Here is a 12,500-nt window from a genome sequence, read left to right as displayed (position 1 = left end):
GAGACAGGTGCTTTTAACCATGTAGCGTTTTACTTAATCATAGATGATGGAATCCTCAAACTGTGGTCCTAACATGGTCACTCACATTTGCTCAGATGTCTATCCCAATCTTTCTGCAGAGACATTTAAGGCGTAGCAACAGCTTATGGCCGCAGTTAGAAAGCAGAGATTCTGCTATGCTAGCACTCAATTTTCAGGTGTGTGTGGCTGTCCCCTCCTTTGGAAAACATCTACGCAGCTCATCTGCATGCCTCACCTCTGCAGGCATGTTTTTCTACAAATTAGTTCATTTCTCCCTTGTCCACCTGGAAGTGGTTATTGGCCTCTCCAGTTGAGGAAGGAATATTGCAGGTTGCAATTTGCATTAGGAACTCAACATGGACGTGCATGCCCTAGGCCACCAGCTCTCCAAACACTGGGCAGTGTTGATGTAGGGGCTTGAATGTCCCGTGGCAGTGCAAGTCCTCCTTGCTTCCTTCATTATCTGCTTTCTTCTTTCACTTGAGTATCTACCAAACACAGAACCCTCCAAAGTAAGGCAAGACCCATGACATCATACACTTCCCCTCCTGTTTTATTTATCTTTCAGTGAGATCTGAAAAAAAGGTCTTCAGTTATTGTTTATTACTTCAAGGTAAAAATGATGTGTTTTTTTTTTTTTTTTGAAATGACATTGCAATATTATGGGTAGTTGGAAAGTAAATACTGATGATTAATCATTTCTTAAAGGAGAAACATTTGCTTTGACAAATTAGTTCTGAATACTGAAATCCTATTAGTTTATGTATATAAATAATTTTTGTAAAATGTAAAAGTCATTCAATTTTTTGAACTTCTGATTTCTTTATTGACTTAGTTTTGCCAAGTATATATAGTTAACCATTTACAAGCAATTTTATTCTGAAAACAACTTTCTCAAACTACTTCCAGTCAGAAATAATGATATACATGCCATTTTTAGCCTGCTTCTTCTTCAGGTGAGACAGCGTGACTTCCTGGTTTATCAGAGACCCCCCCCCCCTGCGGATCCTGTGGGTGTCCACTGTGCACTATCTACTACAGTAGGTAGGGGTGGAGTTGTAGAAGTGCATAAGATATAGCCCAATATTTACTCAGTGGTAAATATGCTAACACCCTCAGAAATAAATGCAAACCTGGATTAGTAATTATTAAACAATGTAGGAAAGATTAGTACCAACCACAAAACTCAGCCTAGAGAAGTGGCGCAGCAAGGCAGGAAGAACATAAACCCAGTTCTCAGTGGGAGAGAATCGCGTGGTAAACATATTCATTGCATGTTCCAGGTGCCATCACCTGACAGTGAATATTTCTGAACTCAATCAAAATCAGCTGAAAAGTCACTTGTGTTTGAGGGATGTGAGTGGTAACATTACACCATGTGGGACCATGGTCTTGGTGTCCCCAGTAATATAGAAACTCTAGGTAAAGACCTTATAAGCATAATGTTTGGTAAAAATAACTACCAGGTTGCTTGTGTCTTCAAATCCCCTCCATCAAGAAATCTCCTTGCAGCAAATAGATTTGCTTGGGTGTAACTCAATTTGTTGGACAGGCATAAGAACAGGAAGCAAATACATTAGATATTAACCACGCAGGGGATCTGTGAGGGTGCTGGGATCACCAGGGACTGAAAGTGTGATCGACCTCAGATTCAAATGTCCTCCAGCACCTGGATTTCAAAGATAAGAAAAAAATAGGAAAACTGTTATTGGAAATGTTTCTCTTTTATTCTATTTGCAGAATTGCCTTTGTGGGAAAGTGTTTGGTATGAAATCATAATCATCTGGTGAAACAAAAGTTAAAATCCATTTTTCGTTTTGCCTTGCCCATTATCTGTATCTGATAAGACTAAGAAATGGAGATAATTATGAACAGTAAATGGAGACTGTACTTGCAGATGTGTACCTGAAGATCAAGGTTACATTTTGTATTTTACTGATATTTTTTTCATTTGGAAAACTAAAGCCTAGAGGAAAGGCAGAAATTAACTCCACTACTTTAAGCCATTGTTCATGCTTTTCATTGTTTACTTAAATCACTGAGGAATGCTATAGTCTGCCAGAGCTCGGGTCCTGGAGAAGTGTCCACTGTTCCAAGGCACCACTAGCTCTATTGTCTTCAAGCTGAGATGAAGCACATGGGGGAGATAAGCTGTCCCCAGACTCAGGTTGGCATAGAAACACCTTGTTACTCTTGGAAAAGATTCACAAATAAAATAAACCTGAATGTTGAGTCTTAGTTCCCAAGGGGACCCTGGTAACAGGGCTTTAACCTGGGAGTGTGGTAGGGACAGTGCAATGGCTGCAGATGTTATCTTCACCCTACCTTGTAGGAAACCTGCATGTCCCCAGCTCCTTTGAAGCTAGGTTGGGCCATGTGACTAAATCTGGCCAGTGGAATAGGGGAGAAATGGTCATGTGGGTTGGGCCGTGAGACCCTATGGGATTAATGTGCACATAATTACACAGTTCTCTGCATTTCATCTCATGCATTTGTGGCTTGTACTTTGATTAAGCAGAAAATGCCTCTGAGCACAGCAGCATTGTCCCCTCCCTCCCTCTTGTTTCAGCTGTGCATGTCAGAATTAGGTAGCACTCAATTACCTCTGAAGCTGTTATTATCATAAGAGAAAAGTCAAACATGGAGAATAATAATAGTCAATGCCATCGAGGCCTATGGAGCACAGGTTGGCTTCTTTCTATTCTGTGCTAGGTATGGAGGCAGCCCTGGTGGTGGGAAATCCAAACATGGGCAGCTGAGACTGTAATCTCACTAGTGTGTGCAGGAAGGGGTGGGGCCATGGTTTACTTTTTACACCCTGGTGGATACAGGGTTTACAAGGCAGGAGTGCTTTAAGCAATTCAGTCTGGACTTCCAAAGTGACCTCCTTCTTCCCTGGGCAAACTTTATCCCAGATTTCTGTACTGCCAGTTATAGAAGCCAAACCTAGCGAGGCTGGGTGGCCCTTGCCTGTCATTCCAACAAATGAGGAGGAGGCTGAGGCAGGAAGATCCCAAGTTCAAAGCTAGCCTCAGCAATTGAGTGAGGCCCTATGCAAATTAATGAGACACTCTCAAAATTAAAGGGGAAAAAAGAACCCCCAAAACCAGGGGCTGGGATTGTGGCTCAATGGTTAAGCACCCCTGTGTTCAGTCTTCAGTAACAATAAAAAAAAAAGGAAAAAAAGGCAAACCCATAGAAACTCTGTCCATCTGGGAAAGCAGGTGAGCATGATGTGGGAGGGGCTCCTTTGCCAAAGCCAGCAGCTTGGTTTGTTGGATATTGTGCCCTAAAAACTTGTAACTCAGAAGATTCATGCCAGTGACATTTCTCTTTCTTGGATACACATAAAAAGTTTAGTTTATAATAGCTTAGTCATAGAACTCAAATTTTACTTTGTAGAAAAGGAGCAACATATTCAGAAAATAAATTATGGAAGTATTATTTTACTTTTTATGATATTCCCTCTTAATATTAACTACTGTAATTCCAGATTTCCAATCCCTGGCCTTGGTTGTGTGGATAAAAAGACTATATAACATTCATAGTACATAATTACTTAATAACATAAAATACATTTAAGTATTTAAGTTTCAGAGAAAAATTATAGCAGCAAGTGAGTAAACTAAATTTTTATTCATGAAAGAAGAAATTTTAATGTACTCAATACCCTAGGAAGTAACACAGTGGCTCATTTTATTTAAGTTCCTAAATAAATGTGGAATTAATGAGTTGAACAGAATATAACTTGGAATAAAAATAGAAACAAACACTGACTGATAGTCCTACCAGGTATAATGAAATCAATAACCCACTGATTATTAAAATCTGACATTTGCATATTTTAAATGTGATTTTTGGCCTTTAGAATATTTTTAGGTTCAAACAAAAGTTGCACAGAGTCAACATAATTACCAGATGCACAGCCTCCTTCCTCCTACATCTTACATCTTACACCTCTGTGGCTTATTGGTCAAAATCTCTCAGAGAGGAAGGAGGTGCTGGACTGTTGGACTGAGATTTTAAAGCTGCCCTGATCCAAATGTTCCCATGAGCAATTACCACTGTGCTCCAGTTAACACAGACAAATAAGAAGCCTCGGCCAAGGAACAGTCTCAGCTGAAGGAGAAGATACAGCCAGGAATGAAATGGAAATTCAGAAGCAAAAAACACAGTAGGAGCAACAACAAAAACCTCACAGATGGGCACTCTATGGTAGAGTGGTGGCCGTGGGGTGGGGGGGGACAGAAGGACAAATGGTTGGGCTCGAGCAGAACAGAAGAACTGCAAAATAACCACACTCTTGAGGAAGAGCTCAGTAGGATAGCTTTTGCATGGACTCTCTCACAATGGACACCTGCCATGAGCCCTGGTGGCAGGCATTAGAAACCCTCTGGGCTGCAGGTCCCAGGCGGTGCTCACATTGCTGACCATCCTAGCTCAGCCGGTGGCTCTCTGGGGACTTACAATATACATACTTACAAACTTACGTGGCCTCTCCCAACGGGGCAGCTAGTTTCCCCAGAGTAAGTGTCCCAAGAGAGCCCTGGGGATGCATATGACATTTTATTGCCTGGGGATCTGATATTAATATTTGAGGCTGTCAGAGGGCTGAGGGCAAGGAACACAGACCCTGCCTCTCCATAGGAGGAATGCCAAGGATCGGGGACAATCCTTGGAAACCACCCACCTCATCCCTAGCCCACCCATCATTCCTTTCCCCCAGAGGTACTGCTCTGACCTATTTGATATTGTGCATAAAACATATTTGTTCCTGGAAGATATGCAGTGATTAGGTGGTGAACACAGATTTCATCCACAGAAGTGACATTGTGTTCTTATTCTTAGCCTGCTTTTAAAAACATTTTCACTGATTTTGTTGTTATTTGTTTATTTTTGAGACCCTTCCCATTTTAATATGGTTGTCTATGGAATTTTTCAGGCTACTTACATATACTTGATCCATGTAAAAATATTATTTAAAATTCTATGTTTATTGCTGAATTGTGACTCCAGTGATATATGTTCAAACCCCAGCTCCTATGGAATATGACCTTATTTGGACAACAGAGTCTCTGTAGATGCAGTTAACTTAAGATGTGGTCATGCTGGAGAAGGATGGGCCCCTAATCCGTTATGAGGCTGTCCCTATAATGAGAAAAACGGAAAAACATCTACGGAGAACAGCATTTGAGGATGGCAGCCTGATGGGAGTGATGGGTCTAACTGAGGACAACAAAGCCCATCAATGACTCCTGGAAGCTGGAGAAAGCACATCTTCCTTCCCTCAGTCTCCAGGAGGAACTGACGCTGCTGACCCTTGATGTTGGGTTTCCAGCCTCCAGAACAACAGAGAAATTCCTACTGTTTGACATCATGTGATTTGTGGGGCTTTGTTACAGTGGCCTAGGACAGGCAATATTGCCACACACTGGGTCCAGTGTAGGCGATCTTTCAAAATAGTTACAAGAGTGAAACCTAAATGAGTAGCCTCCATTCCCCCAGCTGGAGCGCATGCTCATACTGCACCCTTACATCACCTGCTCCCAGAGTCAGGGAGGTGCAGTCAGCAGCCGCCACCCTTCTCCCAGCTGGGAAGGTGGTTCTAAGGTGGAAGGGATGCACCCTCTCCTGCTCCCCACTGCAGACACACCACCTCTGTGGGGGATGCCTTGGCTTTGTCTTTCCCCAGAAATGGCCTACCCACAGCATGGAGGACAGGGGTTCCCTTCCCCAAGAGCCTGAGCATCAGATTGACATCTCCATCACTATCCTTCCAGCATCTACCCTGGGAAAGGGCCATGCTTGTGTGTTGGGTCCTCCCCTGGAGACTCAAGGACCTCAGCACCAAGGCTGTGTCGTGGAGGAGACAGGAGTCCCCTGCCCAACACTTGACATGAGATGCTTAAAGAGTATTTTGTAATAAATCCATGCAAGTGTCACTAGACAGAAATGGAAGGACAATTTACATATTTCTCCTTACCAAAGTCATCCTCGTCTCCTTCATAATGAATTGTCTCATGTACGGTCATGCGATGGTAAGCTCAGACACAAGAGCATGCTCACGGAACTTGTGTATGACTGTGGAAATAATCAAGCTGGTGTCTCAAAACAGAAGTGGCCTAAAAAAAAGCTTCTTTTTTGGTTTGTTTGTTTGTATTGGGATTACAGAGGAGTAATGCCAGACACCAGGAGCAAATTCTGAGACCAGCACCTGGACTAGACCTTGTGTCCTTAGAACACTGGTCTTACCATTGAGAGACCATTTTATCTGTGAAAAATAACACAAAAGTGGGGTGAAGACTACAGGTCGATTTTAAATCACCCAGAGTTAGAAGAACCGTATTTTCTCGTCTTCCTCATGAATAAATGTGGTGTGTTCATTTTGAGAAGGCTTCCTCCTTTCCTCCTCCTCCTCCTCCTTGGGCTCCTCCTTCTTCTACTTCTCCTTCTTTTTAATTTTTTTTTTCTTGATGATATTGTGTGATGGGAAAGCCTTTTAATAAATAGTGACAGAGAGCCCCATGCATTGTATTCCCCTTTCTCTGAAGTCCTTCATGATGCAAATATTAACATTTAAGCCGACTATAAACAATATGAGCTCCTTCTGTTAAGAAGGTAGAATTGAGTCATGACTTTTTAATGGATATGATGCCTTTATTAAATAAAACAGCTTAAAAGACATATTTTATCCATTAGCTCGCACTGCTGGAGGAAAATTAATCTTCTGTTTTTCTTCTTTTGGTGAGCACACATTGTAAGGATGTATTTGTAGGAGGAAGGTGGAATTCCTCCTCAGGGACAGCTGGGTCCGACTGCAGTGATAGCTGACGTATGGAGCCCATGCCACCCTCCCCCTCCCACTCAGGAGCTAGAACACAGTGGGTCTGACCATGGACCTCACACAAGCCTAACCTGTCGGGAAGCTTACTTCTCTTCATGAAGCATTTTTAAATTGTGTTTCCCTTTGAAAGAAAGAAAGGGAGGGAGGAAGAGAAAGAAGGAAAGAAGAAAAGAAGCAAAGCATCTTCCACTTTCTGACTTTGAGGCCATGGACCCTGTGTGAGATCTGGACTACCTCCTGCATGAGGTCAGGCTTGGCCACTGCCTTCCTTCAACTCTGGGCCCAGGACAGAAGGGCAGGAGTTGTGTTCCAGCCTGGCCACGCTCACTAGTGGCTGTGGGAGGCAGCGTCCACTCTCTGGGCCCCAAGTGTTACAGCCTATAACAAGGCCCTAGATGATCATCCCTTTGTGACTTAAAGCAAATGCACACAGATTGGCAGCCTTGTGAGACAAATCTATTGTGCAGACATTTGACTCCTTTTGTTTACCTCCCTCATAGCCATAGCTATTTTAAGGTCAATGTGCTCTAACTGTAAAGTTTTACCTGAGTCTATGTGTCCCCAACAATTTATGAAAAATTGGAACCTCTGGCAATTCCAGCCCAGCCTGTGCCTTCCAACCTGACAGCCCCTGTCTGGAGGTGCAAGCCAGGTGCTCCTCCGAGTCCTTTCAACAAGGCACAGGCTGAAATGCCACCAGATTGCTACAGTCTCCTCCATTCCCTTTCGCTTCTTAGAAAATGGTTTCCTTGTTAGTATCTAGATGTTGCTGCACTCGGAACTTTGACTTTTTATAGACAAGTAATACAACAAAGGCTGCCTGCATCCGTGCCAATATTAAAGTGAAAGCATTTACAGACAACATGTGGCTAATTTCCAGGAAGTGGCCCTGGTAGATTTCAAAGTGTGTTACATTCTCCGTCAGGATTTCTTGTCTCTAAGCAAAACCACCTCGAGCTACTGCTTCCTTGAATCTCTTGATCTTTCTTCCGTAGACTTTGGGTTTCTTACCTACATTTCCTCTCCTCCCTCAATTACATGAAACATGCCTACATGTTTAGTGAGAGCTGAGGAGTGGAGAGAGCCAGGAAACACAGGTAAAATGTACCTGGATTACTCATAAAATTTGGATCCTGTTTTGGAAGACAAGTCAAAAATCAAAATTTCCCTGCAGTCTTCTGTCCTTCTGTGATGGTTAATCTGAATTGTCAATTTGATGGGATTAGGAGATGCTGAAGATTAAGAGGCTTCTGGGTGTGTCAGTGTGGGTGTGTCTAGGGATGATTGGCATGTAGGAGAGCCAACCACAGTGGAGACCCTCCCTCAGTGTGGTCAGCACCATCCAATAGGTGGAGGGCTTAGATGGAATAAGAGTTGGAAGAACAAAGAAGCAGCCCCAGATGTAGCCCTGACTCTTCTGGAGCAGGTTCTTAGCTGCTGCTGAGATCCCCTGAGGGCACCAGACACTCGCTCCTCCACTCTTCAAAGTAGACCTGCCCAGGGGCTCTCCAGGAGTTTCCAGGCCTTCCCTCCCTAACTGGGGCTGCATTATGATCACTCTTGTTCTGGGGCCTCATCTTCTTGGACTGAGCAGCTACTGGTCCCTCCAGTTCCCCAGCCTGCAGCCAGTCATTGTGGGACCATCCAGCTTCGGGTTGTGCAGGCCAATCTAATGAAACTTCTTTTGTAGAATCACACACACACACACACACACACACATACACACTCTGTTGGTTGTTCCTCTAGAGAACCCTGACTCTGGAGGTGAGTAGCTTACTCCCTCTTTGCAGGTACGCCAGCTGAGCTCAGAAGCTTGTCCCAGGTTGTCTGGCTACTGAGTGAGGGGCCAGGCTACGTGTCCCCATGTTGGGGTTTGATCTTCTGAGGTCATGGAAAGTGCATCCTGAAGAGTCCCCACGTGGAGTTCCTGCTTATTAACGGAAGCCAAGCAGCTGGGATGCCAAACAGGGCAAGATAGCAGGACCTGCTCACACCAGGCTGACTCTTGTGGGGCACCATGACCCTGAGGAAGGAGAAGATTAAGGCCCAGTGGTCCTACCTGCTACGTCTGAACATGTTTCCTGGTGTGTCATGAGAACAGATCTGGTTTTGTCTCCAGGCAAAATGTTTTTCTTCGTACAAGTGAAGGAGTCAGTTGCTTCCATATGTTAGACCATAGTTAAGCTCTAACCTCTCACTGCCCTGCATAAGATGAGCTCCCTGTCCTCCCCATAAACACAATGTCACCCCTGACTTCCTTCCTTGATGCTGGGACAGGAGCGCAGGCTTAGCTCAGTGGAGCCCCTCACCTCATGGCACAGTGACATCACCGGGTGTGTGGGCCTCCATGGTTATTGTCATGATTTTGTCCAGGGCATATGTTCTGGCAAAACCTTAGTAATATTTTATATTTTTTGATTCACATAAATACTATTGGATGTGAATGTGATGCTGATTATTAGATTTGCCTTGTTGTGTTGCGCTGGTGGCCACATCAGGGCTTCTTAAGGACCTATGGCCAGTGACACTCAGGTTGTATTGCAGCATCTTTAAATGATTCTTCCTCAACACCTGGAGTACAAATGCTAGTTCTCTGGTGCGTATGTTTCAGGAGGTGGAGTCACATGCCACTACACTATTTGAGGTGGTCAGATTTGGCAAATAAAAAAATGCAGGTCTTGAGTTAAATTTGGATTGAAAATAAATGCCCCTTTAGCATGAGTGTATACACTATTTGAGACATGCTGTACTGTAACATTATTCAGTATGTGTCTTATACTGACATTTAACTGGGTATCCAGTGTTTTATCTGCTAGCACTAATTATACTGTCGTCCACACATGCTACAACAAGTGACCAGAATAGCCCTTGTTGCAGGTAGTGGTCACCTCAGGATGGAAGGCAAGAATCAAGTCAATGGAATAGTCTCTCCAGAAGCCAAAGATTGAGGAACATTCAGACTTTTCAGACTGGAAACTACTTGTGCTAAACATGTTTGGGGATCAAACAAAAACAGATTATGTGTCAGTATTTATGAAGCGGGTTCAGCACAAGGAAATTGTTTGCAAACAGGGAAAATGAGTTAGGACATGAAAGCTATAAGTATAACACCATTAACTTCGAAGATAAAAAGGTGCATAATTTGATGAATCCAACAATACACACAGCTTCCCAATTGCCATTTCCCCCCTACCAGTTTATTTTTATTTTGATTGTTCTAGTTTATGGAAAATGAAAATAATGTGCATTTACAATGGGAAATTATTTGCATGTATCAATCTGGCTAGCCACTGTAATGTTCCCCTTTAGCCGAAGTTAATTCCAACAGCTGCGTATGAATTTTCTAAAGAGAATCTCATAGGTAGAAATCTCTTTATTTATAGATATTTTATTGTACTGCTTGTCAGTTTCTTGTATAATCATCCTCCTTTTCTCCTGAAAGAATGCATTTGTTTTTAATGACAGAAGGACTGAGGTCTGCTCAGTTTTGTTCCAAGGCAATGTGACATAGATTGATGCACCGTGGACAGTGGGTGGCTCAGCTCTGAGGACCCCACCTCTCACTGGCTGTGCCATGTTGTTTTAATATTGAAAATGAGGTTCACAGGTACAACAAAGAGATGAGACCCTGGGATCCTTAAGAGTATGCAGAATATATAGATCTCACAGCAAGGAGATATATATCCACTGTCCCCTTCCCTTCACCCACAAATACACCAAATCCTGGTGAGGCTTTCACAGAGAAGCACAGAAGGACTCTGAGATGTTCCAGGAGGAAGGCAGACCTGCTGGGCCCCCAGGCCTGGGATGGGCTGCACTTTATGTTTTATTTTTGTCCCACCTGTGTTTCAGGTGGGCACTGGAGAACTGTCCATCCAGAGCCACCAGCAGTTGCAGCCAAAACCCTCAAGGAAAGTCTGCTTTCCCTGACCAGAGGCCTGGGAGAGGGGCTGCCCGGAGACACCTAGTGGGCACCCCCACTGCCACTCTGCCCCTGGGCAGGCATTGGGTGCTCTGCCTGCAGCATGTCAGGGCACCTGTGGACCAAGCCACTCACGCTGCCACCTGGAGCCCCAGTGGGCTGACAGCAGCAGAAGTGAGGCCCCCTGGGATCCCTCACCACTGGGGCTACGTGCAGTGGCATCAGTACATCAAGGAGCAACAGTGTCTGCACAGCAGGTGTCTCCGCAAAGTACTTTTGTAGATGCAGGCAGGACCAGTGGAACTTGGGTGGGTGCGCAGCAGCATCTGAAGGACACAGCAAAACAGAGAGACATGGCCAGTGCTCTGACTTTAGGAATCATTAAAACTACATAGCAAAATACAGGCCACAACTTGCCTGCTACATGTAAACCTGAGGCAGTCACTGTCTGATGGAAGAAAAAAATTAAATAGGACCCAGCATTGTTTAATATAAAAGCCACCATTTTCAGGATATGAAGAAGAATAAGTTTACAGGGGCTGGGGCTGGGGCTCAGTGGCAGAGCACTTGCTTAGCACTTGTGAGGCACTGGGTTCAATCCTCAGAGCCACATAAAAAATAAACAGATTAAATAAAGGTTAAAAAAAAAGTAAGTCTGTATAACATGAGCCATTCTGAGAAAAATATAAGCAATAGATATGAATACTGAGATGAATCAGATTTAGGAATTATTTAAGCAGAATTTTAAAACAAGGATCATAAAATAATGTTTTAACAAGACATGAAAAATTCTCTTGAGACAAATGAAAAACAGAAAATTTCAGAAGTTAGAAAAAACACTCAAAAGAAAATTAGAGAACTATGAAAACACAATGAAAGAAAAGAAATGAGCTGAATGGATTCAAGAGTAGAGTGGAAATGTGTTAGCTAGTTTTCCATCACTGTAGGAAATACCTGAGATAAATAAGCTTATAAAAAAGAAAGGTTTTCCCTGGCTCACAGCTTTTGGAAGTTTCAGTACATGACAAACTGGCCCCATTGCTTTGGGCCTGTGGTGAAGCAGCACATCATGAAGGGAGCACAGGGTGAAGCACAACTATTCATCTCAAGGCCAGGATCAGAAGAAATGAGGAAGAGCCCAGGGTCCCACAGCTCCTTTGGCAGGTACCACCATAATGGCCCCAGGCCTTCCACTAGGCTCCACCCAGAAAGTTTCTACCACCTTCCAACATAACCTCTAGCGGGGACCAGGCCCTCAACACTTGGGCCCTGGGAGGACATCCTGCTCCAAACTGTAACACTGGGAGAGAGAGAAAAATAGCTCATATTGAAGACATAAAAGAGAATTTATTCAATCCCAATGGGAGAGCAAATGGACTGAAAGCCAGTGAGCAGAGCATCGGGGAAGGAGAAGGAGTGTGGGGCTGAAGTGGTGTGCCAAGAAGTGTTAAGGTCTGTAAACAAGTCAGATTGGCACCTGTTATTTTGCCAGAGAAATGTTAAAGTCTGTAAACAAGTCTGGATGGCGCCTGGCCAAATGCCAGAGGGAGTGGTTTGTGAAGTAACAAAAGCGAGCCATTAAGTGTGGAGATTCCTTATTGGTTGACTGCTGTATCTTTTATGCTAATTAGATAAGCTGTGTAAAATGTTTAAATACCACTCCTATCCTACAATAAAGGGCTTCCATTCCTGCTGCATCAACGTACACAAGTT

The sequence above is a fragment of the Callospermophilus lateralis genome, chromosome 1 (genome assembly GCF_048772815.1).
Source record: "Callospermophilus lateralis isolate mCalLat2 chromosome 1, mCalLat2.hap1, whole genome shotgun sequence".
Lineage (NCBI taxonomy): Eukaryota > Metazoa > Chordata > Mammalia > Rodentia > Sciuridae > Callospermophilus > Callospermophilus lateralis.
Note: the sequence above shows the minus strand (reverse complement) of the source record.